The following is a 19341-nucleotide window of genomic DNA, read 5'->3' on the forward strand; positions in this document are numbered from 1 at the left end:
ACCCCCCTAGGGCGCGCCCCCTGCCTCGTGGGCCCCCTGATACTCCACCGACGTACTCCTTCCTCCTATATATACCTACGTACCCCCAAACGATCAGAACAGGAACCAAAAACCTAATTCCACCGCCGCAACTTCCTGTATCCACGAGATCCCATCTTGGGGCCTGTGCCGGAGCTCCGCCGGAGGGGGCATCCACCATGGAGGGCTTCTACATCAACACCATAGCCCCTCCGATGAAGTGTGAGTAGTTTACTTCAGACCTTTGGGTCCATAGCTAGTAGCTTGATCGCTTATTCCCTCTTTTTGGATCTCAATACAATGTTCTCCCCCTCTCTCGTGGAGATCAATTCAATGTAATCTTCTTTTTGCGGTGTGTTTGTTGAGACCGATGAATTATGGGTTTATGATCCAGCTTATCTATGAATAATATTTGAATCTTCTCTGAATTCTTTTATGTATGATTGAGTTATCTTTGCAAGTCTCTTCGAATTATCCGTTTGGTTTGGCAAACTAGATTGGTAGTTCTTGCAATGGGAGAAGTGCATGGCTTTGGGTTCAATCTTGCGGTGTCCTTACCCAGTGACAGAAAGGGTTGCAAGGCACGTATTGTATTGTTGCCATCGAGGATAACAAGATGGGGTATTTATCATATTGCATGAATTTATTCCTCTACATCATGTCATCTTGCTAAAGGCGTTACTCTGTTTTAACTTAATACTCTAGATGCATGCTGGATAGCGGTCGATGAGTGGAGTAATAGTAGTAGATGCAGAATCGTTTCGATCTACTTGTCATGGACGTGATGCCTATATACATGATCATACCTAGATATACTCATAACTATGCTCAATTCTGTCAATTGCTCAATAGTAATTTGTTCACCCACCATAGAATACTTATGCTCTTGAGAGAAGCCACTAGTGAAACCTATGGCCCCCGGTTCTATTCTCATCATATCAATCTCCATCACATTAATACTTGCTTTGTTTTTACTTTGCTTTTACTTTTTGGTTTGCATCTATATACCAAAAATACCAAAAATATTATCTCTATCAGATCTCACTCTCGTTAGTGACCGTAAAGGGATTGACAACCCCTAATCGCGTTGGTTGCGAGTAGCTATCGTTTTGTGCAGGTACGAGGGACTTGTGCGTGGCCTCCTACTGGATTGATACCTTGGTTCTCAAAAACTGAGGGAAATACTTACGCTACTGTGCTGCATCATCCTCTCCTCTTCGGGGAAAACCAACGCAAGCTCAAGACGTAGCAAGAAGGATTTCTGGCGCCGTTGCCGGGGAGTCTACGCAAATGTCAACATACCAAGTACCCATCACAATCCCTATCTCTCGCATTACATTATTTGCCATTTGCCTCTCGTTTTCCTCTCCCCCACTTCACCCTTGCCGTTTTATTCGCCCTCTCTTTCCCAATCTCCTCCTCTTTTTCCCGTTGCCTTTTCCTCGTCCGCTTGTTTGCTCGTGTGTTGGATTGCTTGTTTGTCGCGATGGCTCAAGATGCTACCAAATTGTGTCACTTCACCAATACCAATAATAATGATTTCCTTAGCACTCCGATTGCTCCTCTCGCCAATACTGAATCTTGTGAAATCAATACTGCTTTGTTGAATCTTGTTATGAAAGATCAATTCGCCGGCCTTCCTAGTGAAGATGCCGCTACTCATCCGAATAGCTTCGTTGATTTATGTGATATGCAAAAGAAAAAGATGTCGATAATGATGTCGTTAAGTTGAAGCTATTTCCTTTTTTGCTTAGAGATCGTGCTAAAGCGTGGTTTTCATCTTTGCCTAAAAATAGTATTGATTCTTGGAACAAGTGCAAAGATGCTTTTATCTCTAAGTATTTTCCTCCCACTAAGATTATCTCTCTTAGGAACAATATTATGAATTTTAAGCAACTTGATCATGAACATGTTGCACAAGCTTGGGAGAGAATGAAATTAATGATACATAATTGTCCTACTCATGGTTTGAACTTATGGATGATTATACAAAAAAATTATGCTGGATTGAATTTTGCTTCTAGAAATCTTTTAGATTCGGCCGCGGGAGGTACTTTTATGGAAATCACTTTAGGAGATGCTACTAAACTCCTAGATAATATTATGGTTAATTATTCTCAATGGCATACTGAAAGATCTACTAATAAAAAAGTGCATGCGATAGAAGAAATCAATGTTTTGAGTGGAAAGATGGATGAACTTATGAAATTATTTGCTACTAAGAGTGTTTCTTCTGATCCTAATGATATGCCTTTGTCTACTTTGATTGAGAATAATGATGAATCTATGGATGTGAATTTTGTTGGTAGGAATAATTTTGGTAACAACGCGTATAGAGAGAATTTTAATTCTAGGCCTTATCCTAGTAATCCTTCTAATAATTATGGAAATTCCTACAACAACTCTTATGGAAATTTTAATAAGATTCCCTCTGAATTTGAGAGTAGTGTTAAAGAGTTTATGAATTCACAAAAGAATTTTAATGCTTTGCTTGAAGAGAAATTGCTTAAAGTTGATGATTTGGCTAGGAACATTGATAAAATTTCTCTTGAGGTTGATTCTTTAAAGCTTAGATCTATTCCTCCTAAGCATGATATCAATGAGTCTCTCAAAGCTATGATAATTTCCATTGATGAGTGCAAAGAAAGAACCGCTACGATGCGTGCTTCCAAAGATGCCTTTATTAAAGCGTGTTCTTCTAATCCCTATGAAAATCAAGATGAAGATCTAAAAGTTACTGATGTGTCCCCTATTAAATCTTTGTTTTGCAATATGAATCTTGATGAAACTGAATGTGATCTTCCTTTACCTAGAAGGCGTTCTAAGAATTCGGAGTTTTTAGATCTTGATGATGAAATTGATAAAAGTGGGATTGAAAGAAATAAAAATCTAGATGTTGCTAAACCCACTATATTGGATCTCAAGGAATTTAATTCTGAAAATTGCTCTTTAATTGATTGTATTTCCTTGTTGCAATCCGTGCTAAATTCTCCTCATGCTTATAGTCAAAATAAGGCCTTTACCGAACACATTGTTGATGCCTTGATGCAATCTTATGAAGAAAAACTTGAGTTGAAAGTTTCTATCCCTAGGAAACTCTATGATGAGTGGGAACCTACTATAAAAATTAAAATTAAAGATAATTAGTTTAATGCTTTGTGTGATTTGGGTGCTAGTGTCTCTACTATTCCCAAAATTTTGTGTGATTTGCTAGATTTCCGTGACTTTGATGATTGCTCTCTAAACTTGCATCTTGCGGATTCCACTATTAAAAAGCCTATGGGAAGAACTAATGATGTTCTTATTGTTGCAAATAGGAATTATGTGCCCGTAGATTTTTATCGTTCTTGATATAGATTGCAATCCTTCATGTCCTATTATTGTTGGTAGACCTTTCCTTAGAACAATTGGTGCAATTATTGATACGAAGGAAGGGAATATTAGATTCCAATTTCCATTAAATAAAGGCATGGAACACTTTCCTAGGAACAAAATAAAATTACCATATGAATCTATTATGAGAGCCACTTATGGATTGCCTACCAAAGATGGCAATACCTAGATCTATCCTTGCTTTTATGCCTAGCTAGGGGCGTTAAACGATAGCGCTTGTTGGGAGGCAACCCAATTTTATTTTTAGTTTTTTTGCTTCTATTTAGGAATAAATAATCCATCTAGCATCTGTTTAGATGTGGTTTTATGTTTTAATTAGTGTTTGTGCCAAGTTAAACCTATTGGATCTTCTTGGATGATAGTTATTTGATCTTGCTGTAATTTCCGGAAACTTTGCGCTCAGCGCCCGAATTGTTAAAAATCACCAGAACGTGATAAAATACTGATTCCAATTGCTTCTGATCAATAAACAAATTGTCCAAGTCGTCTAAGTTTTGTAGAATTGTTTGAGTTCCAGAAGTTTGCATTAGTTACAGATTACTACAGACTGTTCTGTTTTTGACAGATTCTGTTTTGCGTGTGTTGTTTGCTTATTTTGATGAATCTATGGCTAGTAAAATAGTTTATGATACATAGAGAAGTTGGAATACAGTAGGTTTAACACCAATATAAATAAAGAATGAGTTCATTACAGTACCTTAAAGTAGTCTTTTGTTTTCTTTCTCTAACGGAGCTCACGAGATTTCTATTGAGTTTTGTGTTGTGAAGTTTTCAAGTTTTGGGTGAATTCTTTTGATGGATTATGGAACAAGGAGTGGCAAGAGCCTAAGCTTGGGGATGCCCATGGCACCCCCAAGATAATCCAAGGACACCAAAAAGTCAAAGCTTGGGGATGCCCCGGAAGGCATCCCCTCTTTCGTCCACTTCCATCGGTAATTTACTTGGAGCTATATTTTTATTCACCACATGATAAGTGTTTTCCTTGGAGCATCTTGTATTATTGGTGTCTTTGCTTGTTAGTTTACCACAATCGTCCTTGCTGTACACACCTTTTGAGAGAGCCATACATGAATTGGAATTTCATAGAATACTCTATGTGCTTCACTTATATCTTTTGAGCTTGATAGTTTTGCTCATAGTGCTTCACTTATATCTTTTGAGCGTGATAATTTTTTCTCTAGTGCTTCACTTAGATCTTTTAGAGCACGGTGGTGGATTTGTTTTAAAGAAACTTGATCTCTTATGCTTCACTTAGATTATCTTGAGAGTCGTTAATAGCATGGTAATTTGCTTAATGTTAATATACTTGGTATTCAAGATATGTGAAACTTTCTTTTCAGTGCGTTGAATACTAAGATAAGTTTGATGCTTGATAATTGTTTTGAGATATGAAGATGATGATATTAGAGTCATGCTAGTTGAGTAGTTGTGAATTTGAGAAATACTTGTGTTTAAGTTTGTGATTCCCGTAGCATGCACGTATGGTGAACCGTTATGTGATGAACTCGGAGCATGATTTATTTATTGATTGTCTTCCTTATGAGTGGCGGTCGGGGACGAGCGATGGTCTTTTCCTACCAATCTATCCACCTGGGAGCATGCGCGTAATACTTTGCTTTCATAACTTCTAGATTTTTGCAATAAGTATGTGCGTTCTTTATGACTAATGTTGAGTCCATGGATTATACGCAGTTTTTCCCATCCGTCCACCGTTGCTAGCCTCTCTAATACCGCGCACCTTTCGCCGGTATCATACGCCCACCATATATCTTCCTCAAAACAGCCACCATACCTACCTATCATGGCATTTCCATAGCCATTCCAAGATATATTGCCATGCAACTCTCCACCGTTCTGTTTATTATGACACGCTCCATCATTGTCATATTGCTAGCATGATCATGTAGTTGACATCGTATTTGTGGCAAAGCCACCGTTCATAATTCTTTCATACATGTCACTCATGTTTCATTGCATATCCCGGTACACCGTCGAAGGCATTCATATAGAGTTATATTTTGTTCTAAGAATCGAGTTGTAATTCATGAGTTGTAAGTACATAAAAGTGTGATGATCATCATTATTAGAGCATTGTCCCAAGTGAGGAAAGGATGATGGAGACTATGATTCCCCCACAAGTCGGGATGAGACTCCGGACGAAAAAGAGGCCATAAAAAAAGAGAAAAGGCCCAAATAAATAAATGAGAGAAAAAGAGAGAAGGGACAATGTTACTATCCTCTTACCACACTTGTGCTTCAAAGTAGCACCATGATCTTCATGATAGAGTGTCTCTCATTTTGTCACTTTCATATACTAGTGGGAATTTTTCATTATAGAACTTGGCTTGTATATTCCAATGATGGGCTTCCCCAAATGCCCTAGGTATTCGTGAGCAAGCGAGCTGGATGCACACCCACTTAGTTTCTTTTGTTGAGCTTTCATATACTTATAGCTCTAGTGCATCCGTTGCATGGCAATCCCTAACCACTCACATTGATATCTATTGATGGAATCTCCATAGTCCGTTGATACGCCTAGTTGATGTGAGACTATATTCCCTCTTTTTGTCTTCTCCACAACCTCCATTCTATTCCACCTATAGTGCTATATCCGTGGCTCACGCTCATGTATTGCGTGAACATTGAAAAAGTTTTGAAAATGTTAAGGTATGAAACAATTGCTTGGCTTGTCATCGGGGTTGTGCATGATTTAAATACTTTGTGTGGGGAAGATGGAGCATAGCCATACTATATGATTTTGTAGGGATAACTTTCTTTGGCCATGTTATTTTGAGAAGACATAATTGCTTAGTTAGTATGCTTGAAGTATTATTATTTTTATGTCAATATGAACTTTTGTCTTGAATCTTTCGGATCTGAATATTCATACCATGATTAAGAAGATTTACATTGAAATTATGCCAAAGTATCACTCCGCATCAAAAATTCTCTTTTTATCATTTACCTACTCGAGGACGAGCAGGAATTAAGCTTGGGGATGCCTGATATGTCTCCAACGTATCTGTAATTTTTGATTGCTCCATGCTACTTTATCTATTGTTTTGGACTATATTGGGCTTTATTTTCCACTTCTATATTACTTTTGGGACTAACCTATTAACCGGAGGCCCAGTCCAGAATTGCTGTTTTTTTGCCTTTTTCAGTGTTCCAAAGAAGCAGAATATCAAACGGAGTCCAGACGGAATGAACCTTCGGAAACGTGATTTTCTCACCGAACGTGATCCAGGAGACTTGGACCCTACGCCAAGGAACATCGGAGGCGGTCACGAGGGTGGGCCCCCCCCCTAGGGCGCGCCCCCTGCCTCGTGGGCCCCCTGATGCTCCATCGACGTACTCCTTCCTCCTATATATACCTACGTACCCCCAAACGATCAGAACAGGAGCCAAAAACCTAATTCCACCGCGGCAACTTCCTGTATCCACGAGATCCCATCTTGGGGCCTATTCCGGAGCTCCGCCGGAGGGGGCATCCACCACGGAGGGCTTCTACATCAACACCATAGCCCCTCCGATGAAGTGTGAGTAGTTTACTTCAGACCTTCGGGTCCATAGCTAGTAGCTAGATGGCTTCTTCTCTCTTTTTGGATCTCAATACAATGTTCTCCCCCTCTCTCGTGGAGATCTATTGGATGTAATCTTCTTTTTGCGGTGTGTTTGTTGGGACCTTTGAATTGTGGGTTTATGATCCAGCTTATCTATGAATAATATTTGAATCTTCTCTGAATTCTTTTATGTATGATTGAGTTATCTTTGCAAGTCTCTTCGAATTATCCATTTGGTTTGGCAAACTAGATTGGTAGTTCTTGCAATGGGAGAAGTGCATGGCTTTGGGTTCAATATTGTGGTGTCCTTACCCAGTGACAGAAAGGGTTGCAAGGCACGTATTGTATTGTTGCCATCGAGGATAACAAGATGGGGTATTTATCATATTGCATGAATTTATTCCTCTACATCATGTCATCTTGCTTAAGGCGTTACTCTGTTTTTAACTTAATAATCTAGATGCATGCTGGATAGCGGTCGATGAGTGGTGTAATAGTAGTAGATGCAGAATCATTTCAATCTACTTGTCACGGACGTGATGCCTATATACATGATCATACCTAGATATACTCATAACTATGATCAATTCTGTCAATTGGTCAACTGTAATTTGTTCACCCACCGTAGAATACTTATGCTCTTGAGAGAAGCCACTAGTGAAACCTATGGCCCCCGGGTCTATTCTCATCATATCAATCTCCATCACTTTAATACTTGATTTGTTTTTACTTTGCTTTTACTTTTTGCTTTGCATCTATATACCAAAAATACCAAAAATATTATCTCTATCAGATCTCACTCTCGTAAGTGACCGTAAAGGGATTGACAACCCCTAATCGCGTTGGTTGCGAGTAGCTATCGTTTTGTGCAGGTACGAGGGACTTGTGCGTGGCCTCCTACTGGATTGATACCTTGGTTCTCAAAAACTGAGGGAAATACTTACGCTACTGTGCTGCATCATCCTCTCCTCTTCGGGGAAAACCAACGCAAGCTCAAGACGTAGTAACATGTTGTAATAAGAATCCTTTAGTTTTCTTATCAAAGACATGATTTTTGCAGTATCTTAATGATTGTTTCAAATAAGCATGTGTGTTCAAATCCCCCGGTGGTCGGGTGGCTTAGCCGCGAACCCGATTCACCTAAGTTTCAAAAATACTCCGAGTGAAGAGCAACCCTCTCACTCGGTGGCTTAGCTGCGAACCCGATTCGCCTAAGTTTCAAAAACATACTTCTTGTGAAGAGAAACCCTCTCACTTGGGGGCCTAGCCGCGAACCCGATTCACCTAAGTTACAAAAACACTCCGAGTGAAGAGCAACCCTCTCAGTCGGAGGCTTAGCTGCGATCCCGTACTCGCCTAAGTTAGAAAAACACCATGAGTAAAGAGCAACCCTCTCACTCGGGGGCTTAGCTGTGACCCCGTACTCGCCTAAGTTACAAAAACTCTCCGAGTGAACAGCAACCCTCTCACTCGGGGGCTTAGCTGCGATCCCGTACTTGCCTAAGTTTCAAAAACACTCCGAGTGAAGAGAAACCCTCTCACTCAGGGGCTTAGCTCCGATCCCGTACTCGCCTAAGTGTCAAAAACACTCCGAGTGAAGAGCAACCCTCTCACTCGGGGGCTTAGCTGCGATCCCGTACTCGCCTAAGTTTCAAAAACGCTCCAAGTGAAGAGCAACCCTCTCACTCAGGGGCTTAGCTGTGACCACGTACTCTCCTAAGTTACAAAAACACTCCGAGTGAAGAGCAACCCTCTCACTCGGGGGCTTACCTGCGACCCCGTACTCGCCTAAGTTTCAAAAACACTCCGAGTGAAGAGCAACCCTCTCACTCAAGGGCTTAGCTGCGATCCCGTACTTGCCTACGTTTCGAAAACACTCCGGGTGAAGAGCAACCCTCTCACTCGGGGGCTTAGCTGTGATCCCGTACTTGCCTAAGTTACAAAACACACTCCGAGTGGAGAGCAACCCTCTCACTCGGGGGCTTAGCTGCGGTCCTGTACTCACCTAAGTTAAAAAACATACTCCGAGTGAAGAGCAACCCTCTCACTCGGAAGCTTGGCCGCGCACTCTGAGCTATGCCCACAAGTACAACGAATGGTTGCACTCTGAGCTATGCCACAAGTACAGCGTGTGGTTGCACTCTGAGCTGCGCCACAAGTACAACATCCTATTGCACAATGAGCTGCGCCGCAAGTACAACTTCTGCTCCGAGTGGAGAGCAATCCTCTCACTCGGAGACTCAGCTGCGATCCTAGATTCGCCTAAGTCGAAAAATTCGAAAGCAATATAGACAAAGCAACTGCATCCAAATAAAGCAACCAAGTTCGGATAAATCCATGAACGTTTAGAACCACCAGCAGAAGTACTCGGGCATCAATCCTGGAAGAGTTTAATGATTACAGAATCACTCGGCATTCCGAGGCGAATGAGGTTAAAGTTATCAAGTTTTTCACTCGGCAAGAGGAGGACTTGCTGGCTCAACCAAACTGTCCAGGTCGATGCCGTCTGCAATGCGATTAGCTCCATCGATGAAGGTCTCCATGAAGGATTGGAATTGAAGCTCCTTGGTGTTGGTGACCTTAAGAGCCGCCAGCTTCTCTTCTTTGACTTCCTTGCAATGAACGCCGACGAGTGACAAAGCCACGTCAGCACTGCAGCGGGCAGCTGACTTCTTCCACGCCTGCAATCGGTTTGGGATGCTGTTGAGTCGAGTCATCAGTGATTCAAGGTCGTTCAGGAGCACATCCTCTGGCCATAACTCCTTGTCGATCCAGGATAGCGCGACCTTCAGTCGAGCAATGTAATCCAAGACACTGGCAAGGCGAGATTCCAGCTGCAGCACGTTCATTGCAGCTTCATCCTTGACGGGAGAGTTGATAGGGTCCAGATCTGTCTCGATCCGCCCAGTTTCTTCCTCGAAGTTCTAATAGAATTCTGCACAAATGAAAGGTGTTGAAGTGACTGTAATATAATGGAAAAGTTCTCTACAGTTAGTCGGATAAAAGAAAAGTACCCTCAAGCATGAGGAACATCTTCTTGGCAAGTCCTCACAGATAAGTTTCCAGTTCATCTCTCTTCCGAGTGAGAACATCAACCTGTCTGCCAAAGCCACATTCTCCTCCTTGAGCTGCATGACTTCCTTCTCCACCTCATCAACAGCAGTTTTCAACTTGGCATTCTCTTCTTCCAACTTTCCGACTGAAGCCATCTTCTTGTCGGCAAGCTCAGTCTTCTCCCGCTCCATCTTCTGCGCCGCTGCAAGGTCAACATCCTTCTGCTCCAGAGCCCGCTTCATTTTCTCTGAAGAAACAACATTCTTCAGACGAGCTTGGAGTTCATGGTTTTCACTACGCACATCTGTTCGAGTGGAATCACTTGGTTTAAAGATTGAAAGGAAAAGATGGCAAGGCGAGCAGTCGACAAGTTGTTACATCCCATGAAGGCTGCTTCATCTTGGGCCTTCTTCAAGTTCTCCTTGGCTAACTCCAGATTGAGGTTGAGTTGAATCTATTTCCTCTCCAAATCAGCAAACTTAGATCCAAGCTCACAGGATTTCTACAACCAATAAACAAGACATGGCAGTTGACAGAAACAAGGATCAGTCACTTCCGAGTGATAGGATGCAAGGTCAGATTATTACGACAAAAAGAGTTCTAAGACTACTGCCGAATCAAACATTCAACGGCAATCTCGGGGACTACACCCAGTGAGTGCACTTGGCGTGCCCCCACTGGTTTGATTTCCCACTCGACATGGTCTGCCCAGCACAAGTGGAAGGAGTAAAAAAAGAAGACCAGAGATTAGAAAGTTTTAAGACCACCGCCGACTGCCAGCAGTCAACAGCGGTCTCGGGGACTACACCCAGTGGGTGTACTCAGCGTGCCCCCACTGGACCAAAACTTCACTCGACATGACCTGTCTAACTCGATTGAAAAGAGCTACACACAGCTACATGACACACCTAGTGGGTGTAAAGATGCAAGAAACGGATCAACTAGCATATCCTAACAGAGCAAAGATCAAGCTGAAAGCTGATCAGAAATCAACTTACAGTCCCACTTACTCGGACGTTGGTTTGAAGGGCAGAGCTGGCATCATATGCGGCCTTGCTAGTTTTGTACACCACCTTCATTCGGTCCATCATTAAGCCTGCTTGGATCATGGCTTCCTTGGCAGCGCCTACTTGGTCCTCCGGGGCATGGTGAGCAACAAATAGAGGGGTTGGTGGAACAGACGAGGTAGCCGGAGGAGCTGAAGCTTGAAGTTGCACAGTTGGAGTAGGGGCTTGAGCAGTCGACGCCGAAGGCTGGTCAGTCGACAAAGGATCAGCAAAAGAAACAGAAGTCTGAACTGGATCACCAAGTTGTTGAATGACTTGTTCTGATGCTGATGTCGAATGAGACACTTTGCTGGCAGGCACCTTCTTGCTCAGAGTCCTGCCCCTTCTCCTTGTGTTCCTTTGTGGCACTTCTTCATCATTATCATCATCTCGAAGTTGAATAACATTTGTTGGCACTGCAAATCACTCGACCGTAAGAGTTCACTCGACCAACCGAACAGTTGGCAAAGTAAGAGCATGGCTGTGGAGCTGTACCTGCCCGAGAAGTGGCCGCGTCTGCAGTTTCCACGTCGTCCTGCTCCTTGTCAATGTCCATGGATGTCCCAGAAGTAGCAGCACTGAAAGTTTCCAACTTCACTCGGTCAAACAAAAAAAGAAGTTCCTGATCAAAATGAAAACAAAAGGAAGAAACACTCACGCTGAGGAGACAGGCACAACCACCTTGATCCTAGGCAGGGCCTTCCGAGGTTTGGGCGCGGCAACTATGGCCTACTTTGGGGCCTTCTGTGATGGCTCGGGAGGGGACGTCCGAGTGCGCTTCGGGACTTGCGTACTTGGCGGAGCTGCTTTGCCACGCCCAACCGCAGGATCCTGCGACTTCTTAGATCGCCGCTCAGAGCAAGTCGACTTCCTCGCTGCTACCAGAGTCCTCATTGTCCTCTTCACTTTCATCCTCAGATTGCCAGTCGGCACTTCTGCCATTACTTTCCACTCCCCCGTGGTACTGCTCAAAAATTAACAAGTATCAGTGGGATTCAAGAGCTAGTTGCAGATCGAAAAAAGAAAACACTCGGTATACTGAGCCCGACCTCTTCTGGCTCGTGGTCGGCGTCGAATGGCAGAATCCTCCTGGACCCCCTGGGGTTATCCTTGTTTCCAGTGATGCTCCGCAGCCACTGAGCCACTGTCTCCTCGGCAACCTCCTCTGGGTGGATCCGAGTGGTGTCTTCGGGGCCCGAGTACATCCACATCGGATGATCGCGAGCCTGGAGAGGCTGGATGCGTCAACTGAGGAACACTTCCAACAGATCCATGCCAGTCACACCCTCTCGGACTAAGTTAACGACTACATCGACTAAAAGGGACACCTCGCCTTTCTCCTCTGGGTTCACAACCATTGAAGAAGGTTGGCGGAGTCTCTCCATAGTGAAAGGGGGGAGGACGGTCGACTGACCAGGAGTCGGGATGTCTTTGTAGTAGAACCAGGTCGACTGCCATCCTCTAATTGACTCGGGAAAGGTCATGGGAAGAAAAGTACTTCTACCCCTAATTTGAATCCCTAACCCCCCGCACATTTGGACCACGTGCGTCTTTTTATCAGTCGGGTTAGCCTTCTTCACCGCCTGAGAACAGAAAGTAAAGATGTGTTTGAATAGACCCTAGTGCGGTCGGCACCCCAAGAAGTTTTCGCACATTGAGACGAACGCAGCGAGATACAAGATTGTGTTGGGAGGGAAATGGTGAATCTGAGCACCGAAAAAGTTCAAGAAACCCCGACAGAACGGGTGCGGGGGATGGGAAAAACCTCGATTGACGTGGGTGACGAGAAGGTCACGCTCATCCTCGCGCGGCTGGGGCTCGGATTCCCCCTCCGGCAACCTCCAATACCTAGGAACAATCATGCCGTCAGTGGCGAGCCTCTCCAAATCCTCCTGCTCGACGGTGGAACGGATCCAGTCCCCCTGGATCCAACCAGGCAGCAGACCGGACCGCGACGACGTCCCCCAAGCCGTCTTTTGCCCTTCGCCGCCGCCTTCTTTGCACACTCCATGGACGTGGTATTCTCCTTCACCATGGTGGCAGAGTGCGAGCGGGTTTGGCGGAAGCGTCGAGGGCAGAGGGAAACGAGGAAGGAAGGCAGAGAAGAAGGGGATCGAATGAGGCACACTGTACATTGCATCGGCTTCGACGCCTTTTATGGGGTTTGTCGGGGATATACCCTGCGGTATAAACCGTCGGATGTATGACCCGACAGGAGTTTGGCGATTCACGGGCGACTCGCTTGGACCTGGCGGTTTACGATTCATTGGTAATCCGGCCGGCGGGTCAGAGGAGCGACAAAGACCTGGTGGCCCAACGGGCGATTTATGAAAGGCCGGCTCATGTTATAGTGGGCCGGTTTAAGAGGAAGACATAAGGAATATTTTCCTATAAAGGAAGCAAGACTAGGACTCCACTTGTAATAGAGTAATCCTATTCCAACTAGGACTAGTCATGTAAACCGCCCTTTCAACATATATAAGGAGGGGCAGGGCTCCCCAAAGAGGGACAAGGAAGAAGAAACAATCTCTAGGGCTAGACACAAAGAGCCGGTTTACCGGCGACTCTTTGGTGATCATAATGAGACCTAGCTTCAAACAGCATGTAGAGTTGTTACCGGATGATATTTCCCGGGGCCCAAAGCTGTCTAAATCCTTGTCTTGTGTTGCGTCTCTCGATTCCGCTCAAACCCTCTCAAGCTACCACATAGATGCGTTGGCCTCGCCACTAAGTCCTGACACTAAGGACATCTGCAGTGACAAATCCACGACAGTTGGCGCCCACAGTGGGGCTCGCGCACGGTGGTGTTGAGTTCTTGTAGGGATTTGTCTATGGGTTCGAGAAGTTCGTGAATTTCCAGATGAAGAGCCGATTTGGAAGACGCGCCATTTGTGAGATTGGCGCTGAAGGAAAAATTAGGGCTGAGTGCATCACCGTCGCGTCGTCTTAATCCGCCGAGTCCGAGGCAAGAATCTTGTGCACGAGTCCAAGGCCGACTGGAGTTCAAGATCCATCCGACTACAAGTTCCACGGAGTTTCCGCAGCCGCGGTCATCCGTACCGTTTCTGCCGCGTTGCAGTAGTTGTTTCGGTACGTAGCGTCCAGGTGGTCACGAGGGGGCAAGTCCCGAGGCAAAGCATCAAATCTGTCGCTGCTTCTTTGTGCATGAAGACCAAAATCCTATCATCAACTACTACTTCATCGTCTATTATGACATATGAAGCTACTAGTCAATTGATGGGTCTGCCAAAGCCGATCTCCACTTGCTAAACATGGCTATACAGAGGAAACCGATCCAAGCCGACCTGAATCAGCCGTGTTAAAAAAACCTTTTGAGATCAAACCCAAGCGGTGGTCAAATGCCCTTTTTACAAGGCCACGGTGCTAGGGTCACATAAGACATTTGCTATGCTTTGATCATCAGCGTCCGCATTCATCCGGCAAAAAATATTAGGTAATATTCATCTAAGTCTATTTTTAATACATATTGTTTTTTGTCAAAGAACAATTACTTTGTCTGTATATTTTTATATATGCAGGACAATGATTCATCGTTTGTTGTTGGACGGGTGTGCGTAAACCGCCGCCCGTGCAGCTCGATCTACATCCACTCGCCGGAACTTCGCCCGCGATTAACTCGCCGTCTGCACGGCTCACAACGCCTGCAATTAACTCGCCCGTCCGCCCTCGTGGCGGTTCACGCATCCGCACCGGTTTATAGCGCGGAGGACAGCTGGCTCGTCTTCGCCGGTTTGCAAGGCCACGACCGACTCATCTCTCCGAAGCCGCTTCTGATACTGCGTTTTTTTACTGCCCGCCCAAACATCAGGTGGTATTCATCTAAATATATGTATTAAACACTTATTGTTTTTGTCAAAGAACAATTATTCTGGCCTACAATATTTTTATGCAGGACGTCTATTAAAGGAAAAATGAGTGGTATTATACTGCGGAGGTACGTTCGGCTATGCCGCGCAGCTTCATGGACACGCGTTTCGCGGTCCGGTTTACATCAACGCGCTGGCCGACTCGCCCGTCTGCGCCACCTTACAACGCCACGGACGACTCGCCTATCCGCCCTGGCCACCGGTTCATGCGTCCGTGCCGGTTTACAACGCGGAGGACAACTTGCTCGTCCGTACCGGTTTACAACGCCGCGGCCGGTTCATCTGTCTGCTCGCATGGCCGACTTGCCCATGATTGATTTCAGCTTCACCGTGGTGATCATCAACTCCGCAGTGGATATTTTCTAGCTAGCATATCAGGTGAAATCCATCCACTATATTTTCATATTATATATTGCTTTCTTTAAAAAGAGCAAATACTCTGTGTCGTGGAATTGTCACGTCAGATGTCCTCGTGAAAGGACTTAGTTGTGGAGCCATCGCAGGTAGGAAGCTCGAAGGGGTTAATCGGGACAAAGGACACGAGGGGTTTTATACTAGTTCGGCCCCTTACGGTGAAGGTAAGGCCTACGTCTAGTTGGGTTGGTATTGATGTTTCGATGACCAGGGAGCGAGATACGCTATGCCTGGCTCTCGATGAGTTGTTTTCTGCCCTAAATCGCCCGCAGGTCGTCCCCTTATATACACGGGTTGACGCCCTGCGGCTTACAAAGTCCCGGCCGGCTTATACACAATGTCCGGCTCGGTGACTAGTTAAGTCTACCTTATGATACAAGTATATTACAATGGCGGTTTACTACAACGGGCCTTAAGTCGCCTGTGGGCCTTAAGCTCTTTATGAACCGCCATCTTCATACTTTAGTCTTGGGCTTCTCTCTGGTGAATCTTCTTTGCGTAACCCGGCCCCTCTTGGGCGGCTTACACAAATAGTTATATCCCCAACATTAGGCCCCAGATTGATTTGAACCTGTTCATATCAATCTTAAAATACCTTATGTATTGTCCTGCAGTCTTTTGTTTTGCACGAAGAATTTTAACCCGCCGTGACGTCATCATCTGGATCCGGGTTAAATCACCATGACGTCATCTTCAATAAAACTTATTTTTATTCCATCATATCTTCAATGGATCATTGTCTTTACTGACCATCCCAAGAATCGAGGCGCCAGAGCCGCTGGATAATAAATGTTATCTCCTCGTTTTCTGCGCCCTCTCGGTCAGTCTTCTCTTATAAATAGGGCGACCTAGGTCTTTCCCCCGGTCGTCTTCTTTCTCTTGCCTCCTCCCGAGCTCTACGCCGCCACCGTCGAACCCCTCATCTTCACCGACTCAGGCCGCTGCATCAACCTGACTCTGACCAGAGATCGACGGCGAACCTCTGCAGCTCGTCCGCATCCGTGAGTTCCTCTCATTCCCTTTTCTCAGATGTGCATTAGGTCCTTGCTGAGTTCGTCGGTGTTCATCACTGCCCAACGCCAAACCCTCGCTAGTTCCTTCCAACGCCTTGTTTAGATCGTAAAAACTACGTAGAACTGCTGCGGTGCTTGTTTGTGTTGATCTTGCATAAAAATAGATCTCATTTCTCTTGTTCAGAAACCCTCTTCGAGTGCATGAACTTCTCTGCCCTGTTTTAGGTCTAGAAATTTTTTCTTTTCAGAGCAATATTTTGATCCAGAGTAATAACTGTTAGCTGTGAAACTTGCTTTTACCACCCGAAAAAAACCTCTTCTGGTAAATGCCCTGAAACACAACTGTCGAGATGTCCGGCTTAAATAAATGACACAGAACCTTAATTGCTCCTCATGACCCGGAATTTTTTTGAATTGCACTTGATACTTGTAGCGGCTTAAATATTGTTGCACAGTCATCCTTATATCATTAGGCCCCTCATTAAGCCGCCACTTTAAATAATTAAGATTTTTCTCCTGGGTGAAAATTGAACCGGATCTTCTTGTTTTTCCATAGGCCAATTGCTGTGATGGCTCCTAAGGCTACCAAGGCCCCTGTAACATGCAATTGGGTTCCATCCATAGTTACCAATAGCAAACTAGCTGAGTTTGTAAAGTCTGGGAATCTACCAAAAAAGGATGTCATGTCTTACCGTGCCCCTAACCCATCTGAAGAAAAGCCTCACCCCAAAGCAGGGAAAGTAATGATTTTTACGGATCATATGAGCCGTGGATTTGCTCCTCCCGGTTCAAAATTCTTCAGAGAGGTTTTAAATTTCTTTGACCTTAGACCTCAAGACATCGGACCCAATTCCGTGTCAAATATTTGCAATTTTCAAGTCTTCTACGAGGTGTACCTGGGAGAGGAGCCAAGTCTGCTTTTGTTCAGGGAACTTTTTTACATGAACCGGCAAAATGAACGTGTCAACGGGCCCAGTCTTGAGCTTGGCGGCATCTCAATCCAGCGACGGAGAGACTGTCTTTTCCCTTATGCTGAGTTGCCGAGCCACCCAAAATCTTGGAACCAGATGTGGTTCTACTGCCAGGACACTTCTCTGGCTGATGAAAAACCTCTGCCCGGCTTTCCGCCCTGCGCCTTGAGTCTAATCATCCGCTACCAGACAAGTTGACAACCCTTGAACGTGTGCCTCTCAATTCCACCATCAAGAAGATTAAAGCTCTCTTGGGAAATGGTTTAAACGACATCGACCTGGTCCGAGTCTGGGTCACCTGGCGAATACTTCCATTAAGCCGCCGTCCCGGCTTAATGTGTACTTATACAGGCGAAAAGAATGATCCGTTACGCCATAGCCCTGACGACCTACCAGATGACGTAGTGGATGCTACGACCCAGTCACTGCTGAAGGAAGGCAGTGTGACGAGCAATGCCTTCGGCTTACTTCCATTTTGCAAGAATAACCCGGCCCCCGCAGTAAGTTATCAATCGTAACAAATACTTATTGCTATACTATACCTTTTTTGATACTCATAATTCCTTCACCTTTTCCACAGGCTGATGATAACTTCTGGAAAGCCAAATATGATCATGAAGCTGCCAAACAAGCCAGGACGACCAAGAAGGCTGAAAGGAAAGCCGCCAAGATAGGAACCTCAAAGAAGAAGAAACCCAGCGCCTCCGACTTACTCAGATTGGAGGATAGCTCTTGGGATGAGGAAGAGGTAATCTTTAAATTTTCTTAAGTCCCTTCTTATCACCTCTCTGACATTTTATCCCTTCAAGAGGATACGGGGAACAGTCGAGCAACCAATGAAGAGGTAACTATAATCTCCTCCGACTCAGAGCCTTTGCCAAAGCAAAAGATCCGAAGGGTGACCCGAAAAGAAGATTTTCACATGCACTTGCTTATCAAGATCCTCAATTTCTTTTAAAGCAACAACAGCTTGAGAGCCGAAGGCAGACCCGGAACAACTAGGATGCAGAACTCTCCTCCGGCTTACCTGACATAACCAGGAAGCGTCGGACTGAGGTTATCTCCGACTTACTTTCTGTTTTACCTTTAGTGGGCTTAATTTGTCATCCTCTTAATTCGTCCGACTCCAATTATCAGGATACTTCTCCTTCTTCTGGTGAATCCATGCAGTCAAACATGCCGACTTTCAAAACTGCTCCCGGGTAATGTAACCTTATGCCCTTTTACTTTACCTATGCTTGCGTATTCATCCTTCTGCTTTTGTTTACAGCATGCAAGTGAAGCCCAGTAAACGGGCAAAGAAGAATAAGCCATCCGAAGAGCCGATCGTAGCTGAACTGGTGATTAATGCATCTGCTCCAGACAGCTCTGCCAATCAGCCACCGCCAAACCCGGCTTCTGATATTCCAATGCCAACTTCTGATCCACCTGCCGAAGATACTCTCCACACAAGTGACCCGGAAACTCCTAGCCCGGTCAAACCAAATGAACCGGAAGTTGAGATTGTGAAATCTCAGTTTGTTGAACCAGGACAGCCTACCGTCCTTGCCAAATGTACCGCCAAGGAAGAATTTGCCCAACGCTGACAGGCCAAGCAAGACATTACTGATTATACTCACTTAAGCATTGGTGATATAGTCTCGGGCTATCTGAATCAAGTGCATAATAGTCGTGACCTGGAAATTGACATGGTGAAACAAATACAGCACAAATCTAAGGCATTACTTATACTGTTTACCTGCGTCTTACATACTGTACCAGCCCCCAAGTCTATTGCTTATTGAACAAATATGCTGTAGACTTTAGAAATCTGCTATACCTGTTAACTTATCCGGCTCAAGAAGAATTTACTTAACCCAGTTATAACATAAGGCTTTTAAATTTGCAACATACATTATCCCCCAAGTGTCAAGTATCTTTACTTGTAAGGTGCTTGAGACTTTAATATATGTGACCCGGTAAGAAAAGGTAAAAATTCTTCA

The sequence above is a fragment of the Triticum urartu genome, chromosome 2A (genome assembly GCF_056163025.1).
Source record: "Triticum urartu cultivar PI428250 chromosome 2A, HENAU_Tu73, whole genome shotgun sequence".
Lineage (NCBI taxonomy): Eukaryota > Viridiplantae > Streptophyta > Magnoliopsida > Poales > Poaceae > Triticum > Triticum urartu.